Genomic DNA, 23,512 nt, shown 5'->3' with positions numbered 1-23,512 from the left:
TGGCGGTGCTTGTAGCCCAGGGTGTCGGATGGGCAAGTGCCATCGGAGACCGAGTGTGGATTCTTGGGGATCGGCCCTGTCTGCTGTCAGCCACAGCTCTCAAACGTGTGACCTTGACTCTGGGGGAAGATGTGCGATGAACTCTGGTTTATTGCTCGTCTACTTTCTCATGTCGAATCCTCCGGCGACGAGCAGGACCCTCATCTTGTCGATTAGCTGTCTAGCCTGTGATGGAGAATGGAGAGACTGCAGACAGTTATCTACGTAAAAGGCTTTCATGACAGAGTCAAGTACCTCTTGGCTGCCAGCGCTGTTCTCGTTGGTGTGCCGCTGAAGTGCATATATGGCACAGCCGGGACTGCAGGCGGTGCCAAAGGGCAGGACACGCCATTCGTAGATGTCAGGGCTGCGGTCTCTTTCCATATCCCAAGGTTAGGCCCAGGAAACAAGAAGTCGTTGAGGGCAGTTTGCTGGTATTTGAATGAGCAGTTGAATACCACTCTAGACTTTACGTTGTGGTGAACAATGTGATGAGGGATGTACCAGGATTCCTCAGACTGGTTTGTCTCATTGTCGCTGATCTTCACCACGTACCCCGCTCTCTCTAGCTTGTGGATCTCCTCATTGTAGACTTTGGTTAGGTCAGGGTTAGTGGCCAAACGCCGCTCTGTAGCTCTGAGGAGGGGCATCACTGCCGCAGGAGGAGCGTGTAGCTTGGGTCCTCCTGGCTTGCGGAGGAGAGGTGTAGCGCAACGGGCCACTCCATCCACTGTGACACGAAGGGTTCGTTCCTCCACTGTGGTACTGGCTACCTAGTCTTGCCTGGAGCGTGTCGCCTCCTTCTCGGATCGGTATGGCAGCGTGTCAATCTGCCACAGCCTTTCCACATGTTGATGTCTCCCTGATGGGATTCTGCAGGAAGTTTGTAGGTCCTTGTATAGCCCAACCTAGAAGGGTGCACACGGCTACAGGACCACCTGGGGGTCCTGTCTGTACTGGACGCACAGGAGTTATTAACTGAGGATAGTCAGAACCAATAAGGAGCATTGTAGAATCCACGCATTGGGACGCCACTTAGGTGTTCATACCTCTTCTTGACGGTACGGATTGCTTATTATGTATATTTATGTTATATTCTGTATTTCTCTACTCTACAGAAACCACACGAACACATGTATTTTATTGTATGTTTATTTCACTGCAAGCACCAACTGCACTTGACCACCCGCTTGGGGCTCATCTCAAATAAATCGGTTCTTACTGCACCTGGGGGTTGTGGCTGCTTTCTGATCGGAGTGCATAGTCAGTTAGGGGCAAGCCAGTTGGTAACGCATGCGGACTTCAAAAGTGGTCCTTCGAGCCGGATAATTGCCCCCCCCCCCTGGACTATGGCAACCTTTCCAGATCACAATAGAGACCCCGTCCCAACAGAGCAAGGCAGCTCCCGGGGTACCTCGTGAACTACGAGCTCGGCTATCAAGCTAAACAACCCCTGCTATACGAGGCATCCTTCAATCAGGCCCCGGAGAGGCTATTGCAGAACGCTCGTACCCAGGTTGACCCCACCTCGCCTGACAGACACCTGCATAGGAGCACTGAAGAGGAACGGTGGCAGCGCCTCGAGTCACGCTACATGGACATGAGCAAACAGTAAGAGAGGCTACAGCTTGAGATGGACAGTGCTAAACGAATGCCCTTCCCTCAAAGTGCTCCAGTATATCCTCCACCTTACCCTTCTTACTCTTCTCACTACCTCAGTTTGCCAAAGCTAGAGTTAGGCAGTCACTGTGCGACGCCAGACCACAGCCCACAGAGGAACACCCTTACAGATGGTAACGAGCCCCAACATCAATCAGCATCTCTGTTTGGCCCACAAGAACAGCAGCCAAAGCTATGGCTGCAACAGTCAGGAGACCAACATGAACAGGACCAATCCACCCCCAGCTCATCAGACGGAGTCACGGGTCACTTTGGATCCTTCTGCAGCTGCTCGGCTCAGTCCTTTGTCATCTCGCCTTTATGCTCAGGCTCCCATTCCACCTCCATGGCCTGTGCCATACCAACCCAGCCTGCCTCGGTTCCATCTCCAGCCAACTCGTTCTCCTCTTCAGCCTGCCCAGCCTCTTATGCCGCCACCAATACAATACCAGCTCCATCCTTCGCACCCTGCTTACCCTCTTTATCCACCCTGGGCGCATCACCCCCAGTATGCGCCTTATGCACCAGTCATGACAGCGTCAGGTCCTACAGCCCCAGGCATATTGGAAATGGCTATCGCATCTTCATACGGCATTCCAAAGCCCAAGCTGACTGCTTTCAGTACTGGCAAAGAAAGCGACTTCATAATGCTGAAGAAAGGATTGGACAGCATCCTTGGGCCACATAAGCACCTTAGTGAGGACTACAAATACCAAGTGCTGTTATACCTTCTCAAGCTGCCAAATGCCTACCAAGTGGCGAAGGGGTATGTTAACGATCCAACACCATACAGTCACTACTGCAGGCCCTCGAAACGCGATATGGTCAGCCACGCCATCTTGCTCAAGGAGAGCTGAAGACTATACTCAACTCCCCACCTAGCAAGGCAAGCAAGGCGACTCGCAAGCCTTTGAGGACTTCTCATCAGCTGTCAGCACGATGGTGGGCCTGCTAAGCACTATGGATGGCCCCTTACGGGCTGAACTCAGGTGTGGCTCTCACGTGGACACTCTACTCAGTAAGCTGCCCACCAGCTACAGAGAACTGCTTATCCCAGGGAATCATCCGCAGTGGCAGTGATCGAACATATACGCTCCCTGACCGCTGAATGGTTGGAGAGGAAAGGCCAAGCCATCCAGGTGGCGAAACGGGTTACTGACGGGGCTAGGTTAGATGCTACACCGATAGAGCGGGATGGCAGGGCAGCGAGGCCTCGGGAATCCAACTCTGCTAGCATCTACATGACCAACCAGCCTGAGACTTCATACACCCCCACATCCTGATGCCTACACTAAGCCTGGTCAGTCCCCCAAGAAAGCAAGAGCGCTTTAAGCCATACTGCCCTTACTGCTCCAATCAGGAACACTACCTCAGTGCCTGTGCCGAGTTTGCCAAGCTCAACACCGCTTAGAAGACTAACTGGATAAAGGAAAAGGGAAAATGCTGGAGATGTGGGCGCGACACAAACCAGAGAGCTGTACTTTGAAGAAGCCATGCTCCACCTGTAACGAGCAACACCTCCGAGCAACACCTCCTTGTCCTCACTGTGAGTACCCCCGATAGTATGGTGTATGTGGGCAAAGGTAACCGCTCCAGCCGTGTCATGTTGAAAGTTGTCCCAGTGAGGCTCCATTACGCAGGCAGGATACTGGACACACACGCAGTGCTGGACGACGGCTCTGAAAGAACAATTCCACTTCCAGCTGCTGCCAAACATCTTGGTCTACAAAGAGTGGAAGAAATGCTGCCCCTTCGGACCATCAGACAGGATGATGTAAAGCTAAAGGGTGCATCTGTCTCATTCGAGGTGTCCTCTCCAGCTAACACTCTGGCTGAGCAGTCATTGCCCAATGTATTGCTGATACACTGGGCGCTGGTACTTAAATATTATTATTTCAGTTGGTCTGCATAGCAGTTTCTGTTTATAGTATTATAGTGAATTTTATATTATAAATGATTCATAACTAATAGGTGTATATTGTTCAGATATGCATATATTTATGTTCATTGGTCATCAATACAGTAATTACAATGCTGTACTTAACTACACCAAAAGATGGCACTCCAAGACCACAAGTGGCCTGGCAGTCTGAACTCCAATCTTACCGCAACACAGATATCCAGATCAGCGTGGAAGACAGTCCAACACAGTTTGCAACGTATGCAAGAAATTACTAATTACAACATTACAACTAATTACAAACATCAACACGAGAAAGAAAGGCCAGCAGGAACATGAAATTACAAACGTAAATTGGCGGCAAAGCACACGGCAACACAATATATCAAACACAAGGAACGTCCTACGGCCCTCAAAATCTGAGCCAAAATTAAGCCAAAATGAACATAACACACTTGGTTTCAATTGTCTGAGACTTATGGTTCCTGAGATACACACTATTTGTTTTGTAAACATTGACATTATATCAACATAAACATATCATAACACACTTGGTTTCAAGTCTCTAAGACTTATGGTTCCTGATATACACGCTATTTGTTTGTAAACATTGACATTATATCAAACACAAGAAACGTCCTACATCCCCAAAATCTGTGCCATACTGCCAAGCTGAACATAATACACTTGGTTTCAAGATTCTACGTGACTGAGTTACACACTATTTGTTTTGTAAACATTGACATTCTATCAACATAAACATATCATAACACACTTGGTTTCAAGTCTCTATGATTTATGGTTCCTGAGATACACACTATTTGTTTGTAGACATTGACAATTTATCAAACACAAGGAACGTCCTACAGCCCTCAAAATCTGTGCCATACAGTATTAAGCCAAACTGAACATAACACACTTGGTTTCAAGTCTCTACTTGACTGAGATACACACTGTTTTTTTGTAAACATCGCATTATATAAACATAACATATCATAACACACTTGGTTTCAAGTCTCTACGTGACTGAGATACACACTGTTTTTTTTGTAAACATTGCATTATATCAACATAACATATCATAGCACACTTGGTTTCAAGTCTCTATGACTTATGGTTCCTGAGATACACACTATTTGTTTTGTAAACATTGACATTATATCAACATAAACATATCATAACACACTTGGTTTCAAGTCTCTATGATTTATGGTTCCTGAGATACACACTATTTGTTTGTAGACATTGACAATTTATCAAACACAAGGAACGTCCTACAGCCCTCAAAATCTGTGCCATGCAGTATTAAGCCAAACTGAACATAACACACTTGGTTTCAAGTCTCTACGTGACTGAGATACACACTGTTTTTTTGTAAACATTGCATTGTATCAACATAACATATCATAACACACTTGGTTTCAAGTCTCTATGACTTATGGTTCCTGAGATACACACTATTTGTTTGTAAACATTGACAATACATAAGGAACGTCCTAGAGCCCTCAAAATCTGTGCCATACAGTATTAAGCCAAACTGAACATAACACACTTGGTTTTAATTCTCTAAGACTTATGGTTCCTGAGATACACACTATTTGTTTTGTAAACATTGACATTATATCAACATAAACATATCATAACACACTTGGTTTCAAGTCTCTATGATTTATGGTTCCTGAGATACACACTATTTGTTTGTAGACATTGACAATTTATCAAACACAAGGAACGTCCTACAGCCCTCAAAATCTGTGCCATGCAGTATTAAGCCAAACTGAACATAACACACATGGTTTTAAGTCTCTACGTGACTGAGATACACACTGTTTTTTTTGTAAACATTGCATTATATCAACATAACATATCATAACACACTTGGTTTCAAGTCTCTATGACTTATGGTTCCTGAGATATACACTATTTGTTTGTAAACATTGACATTATATCAAACACAAGAAACGTCCTACATCCCCAAAATCTGTGCCATACACTTTCAAGCCAAGCTGAACATAATACACTTGGTTTCAAGATTCTACCTGACTGAGATACACACTATTTGTTTTGTAAACATTGACATTATATCAACATAAACATATCATAACACACTTGGTTTCAAGTCTCTATGACTTATGGTTCCTGAGATACACACTATTTGTTTGTAGACATTGACAATTTATCAAACACAAGGAACGTCCTACAGCCCTCAAAATCTGTGCCATACAGTATTAAGCCAAACTGAACATAACACACTTGGTTTCAAGTCTCTACGTGACTGATATACACACTATTTGTTTGTAAACATTGACAATATATCAAACACAAGGAACGTCCTTACAGCCCTCAAAATCCTTGCCATACAGTATTAAGCCAAACTGAACATAACACACTTGGTTTTAATTCTCTAAGACATGGTTCCTGAGATATCCATGAGATATATCTCTACGACTTATTGTTCCTGAGATACACACTATTTGTTTGTAAACATTGACAATACATCAAACACAAGGAACGTCGTACAGCCCTCAAAATCTGTGCCATACAGTATTAAGCCAATGAACATAAATATATGCATATCTGAACAATATACACAATTACCTTATATAAAATTCACTATAATACAATATACAGAAATTGCTATGCAGACCAACTAAAATAATAATATTTAAGTACCAGCGCCAAGTGTATCAGCAATACCGTAAGTACAATGCTGTACTTAACTACACCACAAGATAGCACTCCAAGACCACAAGTGGCCTGGCAGTCTGAACGCCAAGCTAAATGCAACACAGAAATAAATGGATATCCAGATCAGCGTGGAAGACAGTCCAAAACAGTTTGTTGCAACGTATGCAAGAAATTACTAATTACAACAGCCAGTGCTACCAAACATCAACACGAGAAAGAAAGGCAAGCAGGAACATGAAACTAGAATGCCTTTCGTGAACGAACTGCGAGAGTGTGCTTGCTATGTTGCGGCCATGACCGAGAGAACAAGTGCCTTGGAATTGGGGCAGGTGTCAGCTATCCAGCTCTCCCTGCTGGATGAGCATGCACAAATGAGTAAACATGAGTGAGTATGCATGAGTGAGTAAACATGAGTGAGTATGCATGAGTGAGTATGCATGAGTGAGTAAACATGAGTGAGTATGCATGAGTGAGTATGAACGAGTGAGTAAACATGAGTGAGTATGCATGAGTGAGTATGCATGAGTGAGTAAACATGAGTGAGTATGCATGAGTGAGTATGCATGAGTGAGTAAACATGAGTGAGTATGCATGAGTGAGTATGCACGAGTGAGTAAACATGAGTGAGTATGCATGAGTGAGTATGCATGAGTGAGTAAACATGAGTGAGTATGCATGAGTGAGTAAACATGAGTGAGTATGCATGAGTGAGTATGCACGAGTGAGTAAACATGAGTGAGCATGCATGAGTGAGTAAACACGAGTGAGTATGCATGAATGAGTAAACATGAGTGAGTATGCATGAGTGAGTAAACATGAGTGAATATGCATGAGTGAGTAAACATGAGTGAGTATGCATGAGTGAGTAAACATGAGTGAGTATGCATGAGTGAGTAAACATGAGTGAGTAAACATGAGTGAGTATGCATGAGTTAGTATGCATGAGTTAGTATGCAAGAGTGAGTATGCACGATTGAGTATGCATGAGTGAGTAAGCACGATTGAGTATGCATGAGTGAGTATGCACGAGTGAGTAAACATGACTGAGCATGCATGAGTGAGTATGCACGAGTGAGTAAACATGAGTGAGCATGCATGAGTGAGTATGCATGAGTGAGTAAACATGAGTGAGTATGCATGAATGAGTAAACATGAGTGAGTATGCATGAGTGAGTAAACATGAGTGAATATGCATGAGTGAGTAAACATGAGTGAGAATGCATGAGTGAGTAAACATGAGTGAGTATGCCTGAGTGAGTAAACATGAGTGAGTATGCATGAGTGAGTGTGCATGAGTGAGTATGCATGAGTGAGTTAATATGAGTGAGTATGCATGATTGAGTATGTATGAGTGAGTATGCACGAGTGAGTAAACATGAATGAGTATGCATGAGTGAGTAAACATGAGTGAGTATGCATGAGTGAGTATTCATGAGTGAGTATGCACGAGTGAGTAAACATAAGTGAGTATGCATGAGTGAGTATGCACGAGTGAGTAAACATAAGTGAGTATGCATGAGTGAGTAGAGCCCTGGTATGGAAGGTGTCTCTTAATATTCCTAGTTATACAGTTGATTGGAGAGGAACAGAGAGAGAAGCGGAGCCTTCAGACCTTTGCGCAGGTGTCAGTGCACAGGTGCAAGCCAGTTTAATGACCCTATTATGATGTCATAATGGCACAGAGTTCTGCCATGCAAGTCTATGGAGAAAAAAGGTGATGGAAAAAGAGGAATAAAAAAGGAGTGGTAAGGAGTACCGCCACGAAAAGACATAGCAGGTTGCACCGGATCGGGCCGGACGTTTCGGTGTTTGAACGGCGTCCGTACCTCGAAAGGGCGAGGCGTAGTTAGCTGCAAGAAAAACGGGGAGAATAAATAAATAAAGAAAGAAAGAAAACTTGACAACAACAATACTGTGCTTCCCTCCGGGCAAGCACACTAACTAGAATGCGTTTCGTGAACGAACTGCAAGAGTGTGCTTGCTCTGTTGCGGCCATGACCGAGAGAACATGTGCCTTGGAATTGGGGCAGGTGTCAGCTCTCCAGCTCTCCCTGCTGGATGAGCATGCACAAATGAGTATGCATGAGTGAGTATGCATGAGTGAGTAAACATGAGTGAGTATGCATGAGTGAGTATGCATGAGTGAGTAAACATGAGTGAGTATGCATGAGTGAGTATGCACGAGTGAGTAAGCATGAGTGAGTATGCATGAGTGAGTATACATGAGTGAGTAAACATGAGTGAGTATGCATGAGTGAGTATGCATGAATGAGTAAATATGAGTGAGTATGCATGAGTGAGTATGCACGAGTGAGTAAACATGAGTGAGCATGCATGAGTGAGTATGCATGAGTGAGTAAACATGAGTGAGTATGCATGAATGAGTAAACATGAGTGAGTATGCATGAGTGAGTATGCATGAGTGAGTAAACATGAGTGAGTATGCATGAGTGAGTGTGCATGAGTGAGTATGCATGAGTGAGTTAATATGAGTGAGTATGCATGAGTGAGTATGCATGAGTGAGTTTGCACGAGTGAGTAAACATAAGTGAGTATGCATGAACGAGTATGCACGAGTGAGTTAACATAAGTGAGTATGCATGAGTGAGTAGAGCCCTGGTATGGAAGGTGTCTCTTAATATTCCTAGTTATACAGTTGATTGGAGAGGGACAAAGAGAGAAGCTGAGCCTTCAGACCTTTGCGCAGGTGTCAGTGAAGCACAGGTGCAAGCCAGTTTAATGACCCTATTATGATGTCATAATGGCACAGAGTTCTGCCATGCAAGTCTATGGAGAAAAAAGGTGATGGAAAAAAAGGAATAAAAAAGGAGTGGTAAGGAGTACCGCCACGAAAAGATATAGCAGGTTGCACCGGATCGGGCCGGACGTTTCGGTGTTTGAACGGCGTCCGTATCTCGAAAGGGCGAGGCGTAGTTAGCTGCAAGAAAAACGGGGAAAATAAATAAATAAAGAAAGAAAGAAAACTTGACAACAACAATACTGTGCTTCCCTCCGGGCAAGCACACTAACTAGAATGCGTTTCGTGAACGAACTGCGAGAGTGTGCTTGCTATGTTAAGGCCATGACCGAGAGAACAAGTGCCTTGGAATTGGGGCAGGTGTCAGCTCTCCAGCTCAACCTGCTGGATGAGCATGCACAAATCAGTATGCATGAGTGAGTAAACATGAGTGAGTATGCATGAGTGAGTATGCACGAGTGAGTATGCATGAGTGAGTAAACATGAGTGATTATGCATGAGCGAGTATGCATGAGTGAGTATGCATGAGTGAGTATGCATGAGTGAGTAAACATGAGTGAGTATGCATGAGTGAGTATGCACGAGTGAGTAAACATGAGTGAGTATGCATGAGTGACTATGCATGAGTGAGTATGCACGAGTGAGTAAACATGAGTGAGTATGCATGAGTGAGTATGCATGAGCGAGTAAACATGAGTGAGTATGTATGAGTGAGTATGCATGAGTGAGTAAACATGAGTTACTATGCATGAGTGAGTATGCACGAGTGAGTAAACATGAGTGATCATGCATGAGTGAGTATGCATGAGTGAGTAAACATGAGTGAGTATGCATGAATGAGTAAACATGAGTGAGTATGCATGAGCGAGTATGCATGAGTGAGTATGCATGAGTGAGTATGCATGAGTGAGTAAACATGAGTGAGTATGCATGAGTGAGTATGCACGAGTGAGTAAACATGAGTGAGTATGCATGAGTGACTATGCATGAGTGAGTATGCACGAGTGAGTAAACATGAGTGAGTATGCATGAGTGAGTATGCATGAGCGAGTAAACATGAGTGAGTATGTATGAGTGAGTATGCATGAGTGAGTAAACATGAGTGACTATGCATGAGTGAGTATGCACGAGTGAGTAAACATGAGTGATCATGCATGAGTGAGTATGCATGAGTGAGTAAACATGAGTGAGTATGCATGAATGAGTAAACATGAGTGAGTATGCATGAGTGAGTAAACATGAGTGAATATGCATGAGTGAGTAAACATGAGTGAGTATGCATGAGTGAGTGTGCATGAGTGAGTATGCATGAGTGAGTTAATATGAGTGAGTATGCATGATTGAGTATGTATGAGTGAGTATGCACGAGTGAGTAAACATGAATGAGTATGCATGAGTGAGTAAACATGAGTGAGTATGCATGAGTGAGTATGCATGAGTGAGTATGCACGAGTGAGTAAACATCAGTGAGTATGCATGAGTGAGTATACACGAGTGAGTAAACATAAGTGAGTATGCATGAGTGAGTAGAGCCCTGGTATGGAAGGTGTCTCTTAATATTCCTAGTTATACAGTCGATTGGAGAGGGACAGAGAGAGAAGCGGAGCCTTCAGACCTTTGCGCAGGTGTCAGTGAAGCACAGGTGCAAGCCAGTTTAATGACCTATTATGATGTCATAATGGCACAGAGTTCTGCCATGCAAGTCTATGGAGAAAAAAGGTGATGGAAAAAGAGGAATAAAAAAGGAGTGGTAAGGAGTACCGCCACGAAAAGATATAGCAGGTTGCACCGGATCGGGCCGGACGTTTCGAACGGCGTCCGTACCTCGAAAGGGCGAGGCGTAGTTAGCTGCAATAAAAACGGGGAGAATAAATAAATAAAGAAAGAAAGAAAACTTGACAACAACAATACTGTGCTTCCCTCCGGGCAAGCACACTAACTAGAATGCGTTTCGTAAACGAACTGCAAGAGTGTGCTTGCTCTGTTGCGGCCATGACCGAGAGAACATGTGCCTTGGAATTGGGGCAGGTGTCAGCTCTCCAGCTCTCCCTGCTGGATGAGCATGCACAAATGAGTATGCATGAGTGAGTATGCATGAGTGAGTAAACATGAGTGAGTATGCATGAGTGAGTATGCATGAGTGAGTAAACATGAGTGAGTATGCATGAGTGAGTATGCACGAGTGAGTAAACATGAGTGAGTATGCATGAGTGAGTATACATGAGTGAGTAAACATGAGTGAGTATGCATGAGTGAGTATGCATGAGTGAGTAAATATGAGTGAGTATGCATGAGTGAGTATGCACGAGTGAGTATGCACGAGTGAGTAAACATGAGTGAGTATGCATGAGTGAGTATGCATGAGTGAGTTAACATGAGTGAGTATGCATGAGTGAGTAAACATGAGTGAGTATGCATGAGTGAGTAAACATGAGTGAGTATGCATGAGTGAGTAAACATGAGTGAGTATACATGAGTGAGTATGCATGAGTGAGTAACACATTCCTCAGCGTGGGCTCGATGGATACTGCTTGGCGGTGCTTGTAGCCCAGGGTGTCGGATGGGCAAGTGCCATCGGAGACCGAGTGTGGATTCTTGGGGATCGGCCCTGTCTGCTGTCAGCCACAGCTCTCAAACGTGTGACCTTGACTCTGGGGGAAGATGTGCGATGAACTCTGGTTTATTGCTCGTCCACTTTCTCATGTCGAATCCTCCGGCGACGAGCAGGACCCTCATCTTGTCGATTAGCTGTCTAGCCTGTGATGGAGAATGGAGAGACTGCAGACAGTTATCTACGTAAAAGGCTTTCATGACAGAGTCAAGTACCTCTTGGCTGCCAGCGCTGTTCTCGTTGGTGTGCCGCTGAAGTGCATATATGGCACAGCCGGGACTGCAGGCGGTGCCAAAGGGCAGGACACGCCTTTCGTAGATGTCAGGGCTGCGGTCTCTTTCCATATCCCAAGGTTAGGCCCAGGAAACAAGAAGTCGTAGAGGGCAGTTTGCTGGTATTTGAATGAGCAGTTGAATACCACTCTAGACTTTACGTTGTGGTGAACAATGTGATGAGGGATGTACCAGGATTCCTCAGACTGGTTTGTCTCATTGTCGCTGATCTTCACCACGTACCCCGCTCTCTCTAGCTTGTGGATCTCCTCATTGTAGACTTTGGTTAGGTCAGGGTTAGTGGCCAAACGCCGCTCTGTAGCTTTGAGGAGGGGCATCACTGCCGCAGGAGGAGCGTGTAGCTTGGGTCCTCCTGGCTTGCGGAGGAGAGGTGTAGCGCAACGGGCCACTCCATCCACTGTGACACGAAGGGTTCGTTCCTCCACTGTGGTACTGGCTACCTAGTCTTGCCTGGAGCGTGTCGCCTCCTTCTCGGATCGGTATGGCAGCGTGTCAATCTGCCACAGCCTTTCCACATGTTGATGTCTCCCTGATGGGATTCTGCAGGAAGTTTGTAGGTCCTTGTATAGCCCAACCTAGAAGGGTGCACACGGCTACAGGACCACCTGGGGGTCCTGTCTGTACTGGACGCACAGGAGTTATTAACTGAGGATAGTCAGAACCAATAAGGAGCATTGTAGAATCCACGCATTGGGACGCCACTTAGGTGTTCATACCTCTTCTTGACGGTACGGATTGCTTATTATGTATATTTATGTTATATTCTGTATTTCTCTACTCTACAGAAACCACACGAACACATGTATTTTATTGTATGTTTATTTCACTGCAAGCACCAACTGCACTTGACCACCCGCTTGGGGCTCATCTCAAATAAATCGGTTCTTACTGCACCTGGGGGTTGTGGCTGCTTTCTGATCGGAGTGCATAGTCAGTTAGGGGCAAGCCAGTTGGTAACGCATGCGGACTTCAAAAGTGGTCCTTCGAGCCGGATAATTGCCCCCCCCCCCTGGACTATGGCAACCTTTCCAGATCACAATAGAGACCCCGTCCCAACAGAGCAAGGCAGCTCCCGGGGTACCTCGTGAACTACGAGCTCGGCTATCAAGCTAAACAACCCCTGCTATACGAGGCATCCTTCAATCAGGCCCCGGAGAGGCTATTGCAGAACGCTCGTACCCAGGTTGACCCCACCTCGCCTGACAGACACCTGCATAGGAGCACTGAAGAGGAACGGTGGCAGCGCCTCGAGTCACGCTACATGGACATGAGCAAACAGTAAGAGAGGCTACAGCTTGAGATGGACAGTGCTAAACGAATGCCCTTCCCTCAAAGTGCTCCAGTATATCCTCCACCTTACCCTTCTTACTCTTCTCACTACCTCAGTTTGCCAAAGCTAGAGTTAGGCAGTCACTGTGCGACGCCAGACCACAGCCCACAGAGGAACACCCTTACAGATGGTAACGAGCCCCAACATCAATCAGCATCTCTGTTTGGCCCACAAGAACAGCAGCCAAAGCTATGGCTGCAACAGTCAGGAGACCAACATGAACAGGACCAATCCACCCCCAGCTCATCAGACGGAGTCACGGGTCACTTTGGATCCTTCTGCAGCTGCTCGGCTCAGTCCTTTGTCATCTCGCCTTTATGCTCAGGCTCCCATTCCACCTCCATGGCCTGTGCCATACCAACCCAGCCTGCCTCGGTTCCATCTCCAGCCAACTCGTTCTCCTCTTCAGCCTGCCCAGCCTCTTATGCCGCCACCAATACAATACCAGCTCCATCCTTCGCACCCTGCTTACCCTCTTTATCCACCCTGGGCGCATCACCCCCAGTATGCGCCTTATGCACCAGTCATGACAGCGTCAGGTCCTACAGCCCCAGGCATATTGGAAATGGCTATCGCATCTTCATACGGCATTCCAAAGCCCAAGCTGACTGCTTTCAGTACTGGCAAAGAAAGCGACTTCATAATGCTGAAGAAAGGATTGGACAGCATCCTTGGGCCACATAAGCACCTTAGTGAGGACTACAAATACCAAGTGCTGTTATACCTTCTCAAGCTGCCAAATGCCTACCAAGTGGCGAAGGGGTATGTTAACGATCCAACACCATACAGTCACTACTGCAGGCCCTCGAAACGCGATATGGTCAGCCACGCCATCTTGCTCAAGGAGAGCTGAAGACTATACTCAACTCCCCACCTAGCAAGGCAAGCAAGGCGACTCGCAAGCCTTTGAGGACTTCTCATCAGCTGTCAGCACGATGGTGGGCCTGCTAAGCACTATGGATGGCCCCTTACGGGCTGAACTCAGGTGTGGCTCTCACGTGGACACTCTACTCAGTAAGCTGCCCACCAGCTACAGAGAACTGCTTATCCCAGGGAATCATCCGCAGTGGCAGTGATCGAACATATACGCTCCCTGACCGCTGAATGGTTGGAGAGGAAAGGCCAAGCCATCCAGGTGGCGAAACGGGTTACTGACGGGGCTAGGTTAGATGCTACACCGATAGAGCGGGATGGCAGGGCAGCGAGGCCTCGGGAATCCAACTCTGCTAGCATCTACATGACCAACCAGCCTGAGACTTCATACACCCCCACATCCTGATGCCTACACTAAGCCTGGTCAGTCCCCCAAGAAAGCAAGAGCGCTTTAAGCCATACTGCCCTTACTGCTCCAATCAGGAACACTACCTCAGTGCCTGTGCCGAGTTTGCCAAGCTCAACACCGCTTAGAAGACTAACTGGATAAAGGAAAAGGGAAAATGCTGGAGATGTGGGCGCGACACAAACCAGAGAGCTGTACTTTGAAGAAGCCATGCTCCACCTGTAACGAGCAACACCTCCGAGCAACACCTCCTTGTCCTCACTGTGAGTACCCCCGATAGTATGGTGTATGTGGGCAAAGGTAACCGCTCCAGCCGTGTCATGTTGAAAGTTGTCCCAGTGAGGCTCCATTACGCAGGCAGGATACTGGACACACACGCAGTGCTGGACGACGGCTCTGAAAGAACAATTCCACTTCCAGCTGCTGCCAAACATCTTGGTCTACAAAGAGTGGAAGAAATGCTGCCCCTTCGGACCATCAGACAGGATGATGTAAAGCTAAAGGGTGCATCTGTCTCATTCGAGGTGTCCTCTCCAGCTAACACTCTGGCTGAGCAGTCATTGCCCAATGTATTGCTGATACACTGGGCGCTGGTACTTAAATATTATTATTTCAGTTGGTCTGCATAGCAGTTTCTGTTTATAGTATTATAGTGAATTTTATATTATAAATGATTCATAACTAATAGGTGTATATTGTTCAGATATGCATATATTTATGTTCATTGGTCATCAATACAGTAATTACAATGCTGTACTTAACTACACCAAAAGATGGCACTCCAAGACCACAAGTGGCCTGGCAGTCTGAACTCCAATCTTACCGCAACACAGATATCCAGATCAGCGTGGAAGACAGTCCAACACAGTTTGCAACGTATGCAAGAAATTACTAATTACAACATTACAACTAATTACAAACATCAACACGAGAAAGAAAGGCCAGCAGGAACATGAAATTACAAACGTAAATTGGCGGCAAAGCACACGGCAACACAATATATCAAACACAAGGAACGTCCTACGGCCCTCAAAATCTGAGCCAAAATTAAGCCAAAATGAACATAACACACTTGGTTTCAATTGTCTGAGACTTATGGTTCCTGAGATACACACTATTTGTTTTGTAAACATTGACATTATATCAACATAAACATATCATAACACACTTGGTTTCAAGTCTCTAAGACTTATGGTTCCTGATATACACGCTATTTGTTTGTAAACATTGACATTATATCAAACACAAGAAACGTCCTACATCCCCAAAATCTGTGCCATACTGCCAAGCTGAACATAATACACTTGGTTTCAAGATTCTACGTGACTGAGTTACACACTATTTGTTTTGTAAACATTGACATTCTATCAACATAAACATATCATAACACACTTGGTTTCAAGTCTCTATGATTTATGGTTCCTGAGATACACACTATTTGTTTGTAGACATTGACAATTTATCAAACACAAGGAACGTCCTACAGCCCTCAAAATCTGTGCCATACAGTATTAAGCCAAACTGAACATAACACACTTGGTTTCAAGTCTCTACTTGACTGAGATACACACTGTTTTTTTGTAAACATCGCATTATATAAACATAACATATCATAACACACTTGGTTTCAAGTCTCTACGTGACTGAGATACACACTGTTTTTTTTGTAAACATTGCAATTATATCAACATAACATATCATAGCACACTTGGTTTCAAGTCTCTATGACTTATGGTTCCTGAGATACACACTATTTGTTTTGTAAACATTGACATTATATCAACATAAACATATCATAACACACTTGGTTTCAAGTCTCTATGATTTATGGTTCCTGAGATACACACTATTTGTTTGTAGACATTGACAATTTATCAAACACAAGGAACGTCCTACAGCCCTCAAAATCTGTGCCATGCAGTATTAAGCCAAACTGAACATAACACACTTGGTTTCAAGTCTCTACGTGACTGAGATACACACTGTTTTTTTGTAAACATTGCATTGTATCAACATAACATATCATAACACACTTGGTTTCAAGTCTCTATGACTTATGGTTCCTGAGATACACACTATTTGTTTGTAAACATTGACAATACATAAGGAACGTCCTAGAGCCCTCAAAATCTGTGCCATACAGTATTAAGCCAAACTGAACATAACACACTTGGTTTTAATTCTCTAAGACTTATGGTTCCTGAGATACACACTATTTGTTTTGTAAACATTGACATTATATCAACATAAACATATCATAACACACTTGGTTTCAAGTCTCTATGATTTATGGTTCCTGAGATACACACTATTTGTTTGTAGACATTGACAATTTATCAAACACAAGGAACGTCCTACAGCCCTCAAAATCTGTGCCATGCAGTATTAAGCCAAACTGAACATAACACACATGGTTTTAAGTCTCTACGTGACTGAGATACACACTGTTTTTTTTGTAAACATTGCATTATATCAACATAACATATCATAACACACTTGGTTTCAAGTCTCTATGACTTATGGTTCCTGAGATATACACTATTTGTTTGTAAACATTGACATTATATCAAACACAAGAAACGTCCTACATCCCCAAAATCTGTGCCATACACTTTCAAGCCAAGCTGAACATAATACACTTGGTTTCAAGATTCTACCTGACTGAGATACACACTATTTGTTTTGTAAACATTGACATTATATCAACATAAACATATCATAACACACTTGGTTTCAAGTCTCTATGACTTATGGTTCCTGAGATACACACTATTTGTTTGTAGACATTGACAATTTATCAAACACAAGGAACGTCCTACAGCCCTCAAAATCTGTGCCATACAGTATTAAGCCAAACTGAACATAACACACTTGGTTTCAAGTCTCTACGTGACTGATATACACACTATTTGTTTGTAAACATTGACAATATATCAAACACAAGGAACGTCCTTACAGCCCTCAAAATCCTTGCCATACAGTATTAAGCCAAACTGAACATAACACACTTGGTTTTAATTCTCTAAGACATGGTTCCTGAGATATCCATGAGATATATCTCTACGACTTATTGTTCCTGAGATACACACTATTTGTTTGTAAACATTGACAATACATCAAACACAAGGAACGTCGTACAGCCCTCAAAATCTGTGCCATACAGTATTAAGCCAATGAACATAAATATATGCATATCTGAACAATATACACAATTACCTTATATAAAATTCACTATAATACAATATACAGAAATTGCTATGCAGACCAACTAAAATAATAATATTTAAGTACCAGCGCCAAGTGTATCAGCAATACCGTAAGTACAATGCTGTACTTAACTACACCACAAGATAGCACTCCAAGACCACAAGTGGCCTGGCAGTCTGAACGCCAAGCTAAATGCAACACAGAAATAAATGGATATCCAGATCAGCGTGGAAGACAGTCCAAAACAGTTTGTTGCAACGTATGCAAGAAATTACTAATTACAACAGCCAGTGCTACCAAACATCAACACGAGAAAGAAAGGCAAGCAGGAACATGAAACTAGAATGCCTTTCGTGAACGAACTGCGAGAGTGTGCTTGCTATGTTGCGGCCATGACCGAGAGAACAAGTGCCTTGGAATTGGGGCAGGTGTCAGCTATCCAGCTCTCCCTGCTGGATGAGCATGCACAAATGAGTATGCATGAGTGAGTATGCATGAGTGAGTAAACATGAGTGAGTATGCATGAGTGAGTATGCATGAGTGAGTAAACATGAGTGAGTATGCATGAGTGAGTATGCACGAGTGAGTAAACATGAGTGAGTATGCATGAGTGAGTATGCATGAGTGAGTAAACATGAGTGAGTATGCATGAGTGAGTATGCATGAGTGAGTAAACATGAGTGAGTATGCATGAGTGAGTATGCACGAGTGAGTAAACATGAGTGAGTATGCATGAGTGAGTATGCATGAGTGAGTAAACATGAGTGAGTATGCATAAGTGAGTAAACATGAGTGAGTATGCATGAGTGAGTATGCATGAGTGAGTAAACATGAGTGAGTATGCATGAGTGAGTATGAACGAGTGAGTAAACATGAGTGAGTATGCATGAGTGAGTATGCATGAGTGAGTAAACATGAGTGAGTATGCATGAGTGAGTATGCATGAGTGAGTAAACATGAGTGAGTATGCATGAGTGAGTATGCACGAGTGAGTAAACATGAGTGAGTATGCATGAGTGAGTATGCATGAGTGAGTAAACATGAGTGAGTATGCATGAGTGAGTAAACATGAGTGAGTATGCATGAGTGAGTATGCACGAGTGAGTAAACATGAGTGAGCATGCATGAGTGAGTAAACACGAGTGAGTATGCATGAATGAGTAAACATGAGTGAGTATGCATGAGTGAGTAAACATGAGTGAATATGCATGAGTGAGTAAACATGAGTGAGTATGCATGAGTGAGTAAACATGAGTGAGTATGCATGAGTGAGTAAACATGAGTGAGTAAACATGAGTGAGTATGCATGAGTTAGTATGCATGAGTTAGTATGCAAGAGTGAGTATGCACGATTGAGTATGCATGAGTGAGTAAGCACGATTGAGTATGCATGAGTGAGTATGCACGAGTGAGTAAACATGAGTGAGCATGCATGAGTGAGTATGCACGAGTGAGTAAACATGAGTGAGCATGCATGAGTGAGTATGCATGAGTGAGTAAACATGAGTGAGTATGCATGAATGAGTAAACATGAGTGAGTATGCATGAGTGAGTAAACATGAGTGAATATGCATGAGTGAGTAAACATGAGTGAGAATGCATGAGTGAGTAAACATGAGTGAGTATGCCTGAGTGAGTAAACATGAGTGAGTATGCATGAGTGAGTGTGCATGAGTGAGTATGCATGAGTGAGTTAATATGAGTGAGTATGCATGATTGAGTATGTATGAGTGAGTATGCACGAGTGAGTAAACATGAATGAGTATGCATGAGTGAGTAAACATGAGTGAGTATGCATGAGTGAGTATGCATGAGTGAGTATGCACGAGTGAGTAAACATAAGTGAGTATGCATGAGTGAGTATGCACGAGTGAGTAAACATAAGTGAGTATGCATGAGTGAGTAGAGCCCTGGTATGGAAGGTGTCTCTTAATATTCCTAGTTATACAGTTGATTGGAGAGGAACAGAGAGAGAAGCGGAGCCTTCAGACCTTTGCGCAGGTGTCAGTGCACAGGTGCAAGCCAGTTTAATGACCCTATTATGATGTCATAATGGCACAGAGTTCTGCCATGCAAGTCTATGGAGAAAAAAGGTGATGGAAAAAGAGGAATAAAAAAGGAGTGGTAAGGAGTACCGCCACGAAAAGACATAGCAGGTTGCACCGGATCGGGCCGGACGTTTCGGTGTTTGAACGGCGTCCGTACCTCGAAAGGGCGAGGCGTAGTTAGCTGCAAGAAAAACGGGGAGAATAAATAAATAAAGAAAGAAAGAAAACTTGACAACAACAATACTGTGCTTCCCTCCGGGCAAGCACACTAACTAGAATGCGTTTCGTGAACGAACTGCAAGAGTGTGCTTGCTCTGTTGCGGCCATGACCGAGAGAACATGTGCCTTGGAATTGGGGCAGGTGTCAGCTCTCCAGCTCTCCCTGCTGGATGAGCATGCACAAATGAGTATGCATGAGTGAGTATGCATGAGTGAGTAAACATGAGTGAGTATGCATGAGTGAGTATGCATGAGTGAGTAAACATGAGTGAGTATGCATGAGTGAGTATGCACGAGTGAGTAAGCATGAGTGAGTATGCATGAGTGAGTATACATGAGTGAGTAAACATGAGTGAGTATGCATGAGTGAGTATGCATGAATGAGTAAATATGAGTGAGTATGCATGAGTGAGTATGCACGAGTGAGTAAACATGAGTGAGCATGCATGAGTGAGTATGCATGAGTGAGTAAACATGAGTGAGTATGCATGAATGAGTAAACATGAGTGAGTATGCATGAGTGAGTATGCATGAGTGAGTAAACATGAGTGAGTATGCATGAGTGAGTGTGCATGAGTGAGTATGCATGAGTGAGTTAATATGAGTGAGTATGCATGAGTGAGTATGCATGAGTGAGTTTGCACGAGTGAGTAAACATAAGTGAGTATGCATGAACGAGTATGCACGAGTGAGTTAACATAAGTGAGTATGCATGAGTGAGTAGAGCCCTGGTATGGAAGGTGTCTCTTAATATTCCTAGTTATACAGTTGATTGGAGAGGGACAAAGAGAGAAGCTGAGCCTTCAGACCTTTGCGCAGGTGTCAGTGAAGCACAGGTGCAAGCCAGTTTAATGACCCTATTATGATGTCATAATGGCACAGAGTTCTGCCATGCAAGTCTATGGAGAAAAAAGGTGATGGAAAAAAAGGAATAAAAAAGGAGTGGTAAGGAGTACCGCCACGAAAAGATATAGCAGGTTGCACCGGATCGGGCCGGACGTTTCGGTGTTTGAACGGCGTCCGTATCTCGAAAGGGCGAGGCGTAGTTAGCTGCAAGAAAAACGGGGAAAATAAATAAATAAAGAAAGAAAGAAAACTTGACAACAACAATACTGTGCTTCCCTCCGGGCAAGCACACTAACTAGAATGCGTTTCGTGAACGAACTGCGAGAGTGTGCTTGCTATGTTAAGGCCATGACCGAGAGAACAAGTGCCTTGGAATTGGGGCAGGTGTCAGCTCTCCAGCTCAACCTGCTGGATGAGCATGCACAAATCAGTATGCATGAGTGAGTAAACATGAGTGAGTATGCATGAGTGAGTATGCACGAGTGAGTATGCATGAGTGAGTAAACATGAGTGATTATGCATGAGCGAGTATGCATGAGTGAGTATGCATGAGTGAGTATGCATGAGTGAGTAAACATGAGTGAGTATGCATGAGTGAGTATGCACGAGTGAGTAAACATGAGTGAGTATGCATGAGTGACTATGCATGAGTGAGTATGCACGAGTGAGTAAACATGAGTGAGTATGCATGAGTGAGTATGCATGAGCGAGTAAACATGAGTGAGTATGTATGAGTGAGTATGCATGAGTGAGTAAACATGAGTTACTATGCATGAGTGAGTATGCACGAGTGAGTAAACATGAGTGATCATGCATGAGTGAGTATGCATGAGTGAGTAAACATGAGTGAGTATGCATGAATGAGTAAACATGAGTGAGTATGCATGAGCGAGTATGCATGAGTGAGTATGCATGAGTGAGTATGCATGAGTGAGTAAACATGAGTGAGTATGCATGAGTGAGTATGCACGAGTGAGTAAACATGAGTGAGTATGCATGAGTGACTATGCATGAGTGAGTATGCACGAGTGAGTAAACATGAGTGAGTATGCATGAGTGAGTATGCATGAGCGAGTAAACATGAGTGAGTATGTATGAGTGAGTATGCATGAGTGAGTAAACATGAGTGACTATGCATGAGTGAGTATGCACGAGTGAGTAAACATGAGTGATCATGCATGAGTGAGTATGCATGAGTGAGTAAACATGAGTGAGTATGCATGAATGAGTAAACATGAGTGAGTATGCATGAGTGAGTAAACATGAGTGAATATGCATGAGTGAGTAAACATGAGTGAGTATGCATGAGTGAGTGTGCATGAGTGAGTATGCATGAGTGAGTTAATATGAGTGAGTATGCATGATTGAGTATGTATGAGTGAGTATGCACGAGTGAGTAAACATGAATGAGTATGCATGAGTGAGTAAACATGAGTGAGTATGCATGAGTGAGTATGCATGAGTGAGTATGCACGAGTGAGTAAACATCAGTGAGTATGCATGAGTGAGTAGAGCCCTGGTATGGAAGGTGTCTCTTAATATTCCTAGTTATACAGTCGATTGGAGAGGGACAGAGAGAGAAGCGGAGCCTTCAGACCTTTGCGCAGGTGTCAGTGAAGCACAGGTGCAAGCCAGTTTAATGACCTATTATGATGTCATAATGGCACAGAGTTCTGCCATGCAAGTCTATGGAGAAAAAAGGTGATGGAAAAAGAGGAATAAAAAAGGAGTGGTAAGGAGTACCGCCACGAAAAGATATAGCAGGTTGCACCGGATCGGGCCGGACGTTTCGAACGGCGTCCGTACCTCGAAAGGGCGAGGCGTAGTTAGCTGCAATAAAAACGGGGAGAATAAATAAATAAAGAAAGAAAGAAAACTTGACAACAACAATACTGTGCTTCCCTCCGGGCAAGCACACTAACTAGAATGCGTTTCGTAAACGAACTGCAAGAGTGTGCTTGCTCTGTTGCGGCCATGACCGAGAGAACATGTGCCTTGGAATTGGGGCAGGTGTCAGCTCTCCAGCTCTCCCTGCTGGATGAGCATGCACAAATGAGTATGCATGAGTGAGTATGCATGAGTGAGTAAACATGAGTGAGTATGCATGAGTGAGTATGCATGAGTGAGTAAACATGAGTGAGTATGCATGAGTGAGTATGCACGAGTGAGTAAACATGAGTGAGTATGCATGAGTGAGTATACATGAGTGAGTAAACATGAGTGAGTATGCATGAGTGAGTATGCATGAGTGAGTAAATATGAGTGAGTATGCATGAGTGAGTATGCACGAGTGAGTATGCACGAGTGAGTAAACATGAGTGAGTATGCATGAGTGAGTATGCATGAGTGAGTTAACATGAGTGAGTATGCATGAGTGAGTAAACATGAGTGAGTATGCATGAGTGAGTAAACATGAGTGAGTATGCATGAGTGAGTAAACATGAGTGAGTATACATGAGTGAGTATGCATGAGTGAGTAACACATTCCTCAGCGTGGGCTCGATGGATACTGCTTGGCGGTGCTTGTAGCCCAGGGTGTCGGATGGGCAAGTGCCATCGGAGACCGAGTGTGGATTCTTGGGGATCGGCCCTGTCTGCTGTCAGCCACAGCTCTCAAACGTGTGACCTTGACTCT

This window comes from Sprattus sprattus (genome assembly GCF_963457725.1).
Source record: "Sprattus sprattus genome assembly, chromosome: 18".
Lineage (NCBI taxonomy): Eukaryota > Metazoa > Chordata > Actinopteri > Clupeiformes > Clupeidae > Sprattus > Sprattus sprattus.
Note: the sequence above shows the minus strand (reverse complement) of the source record.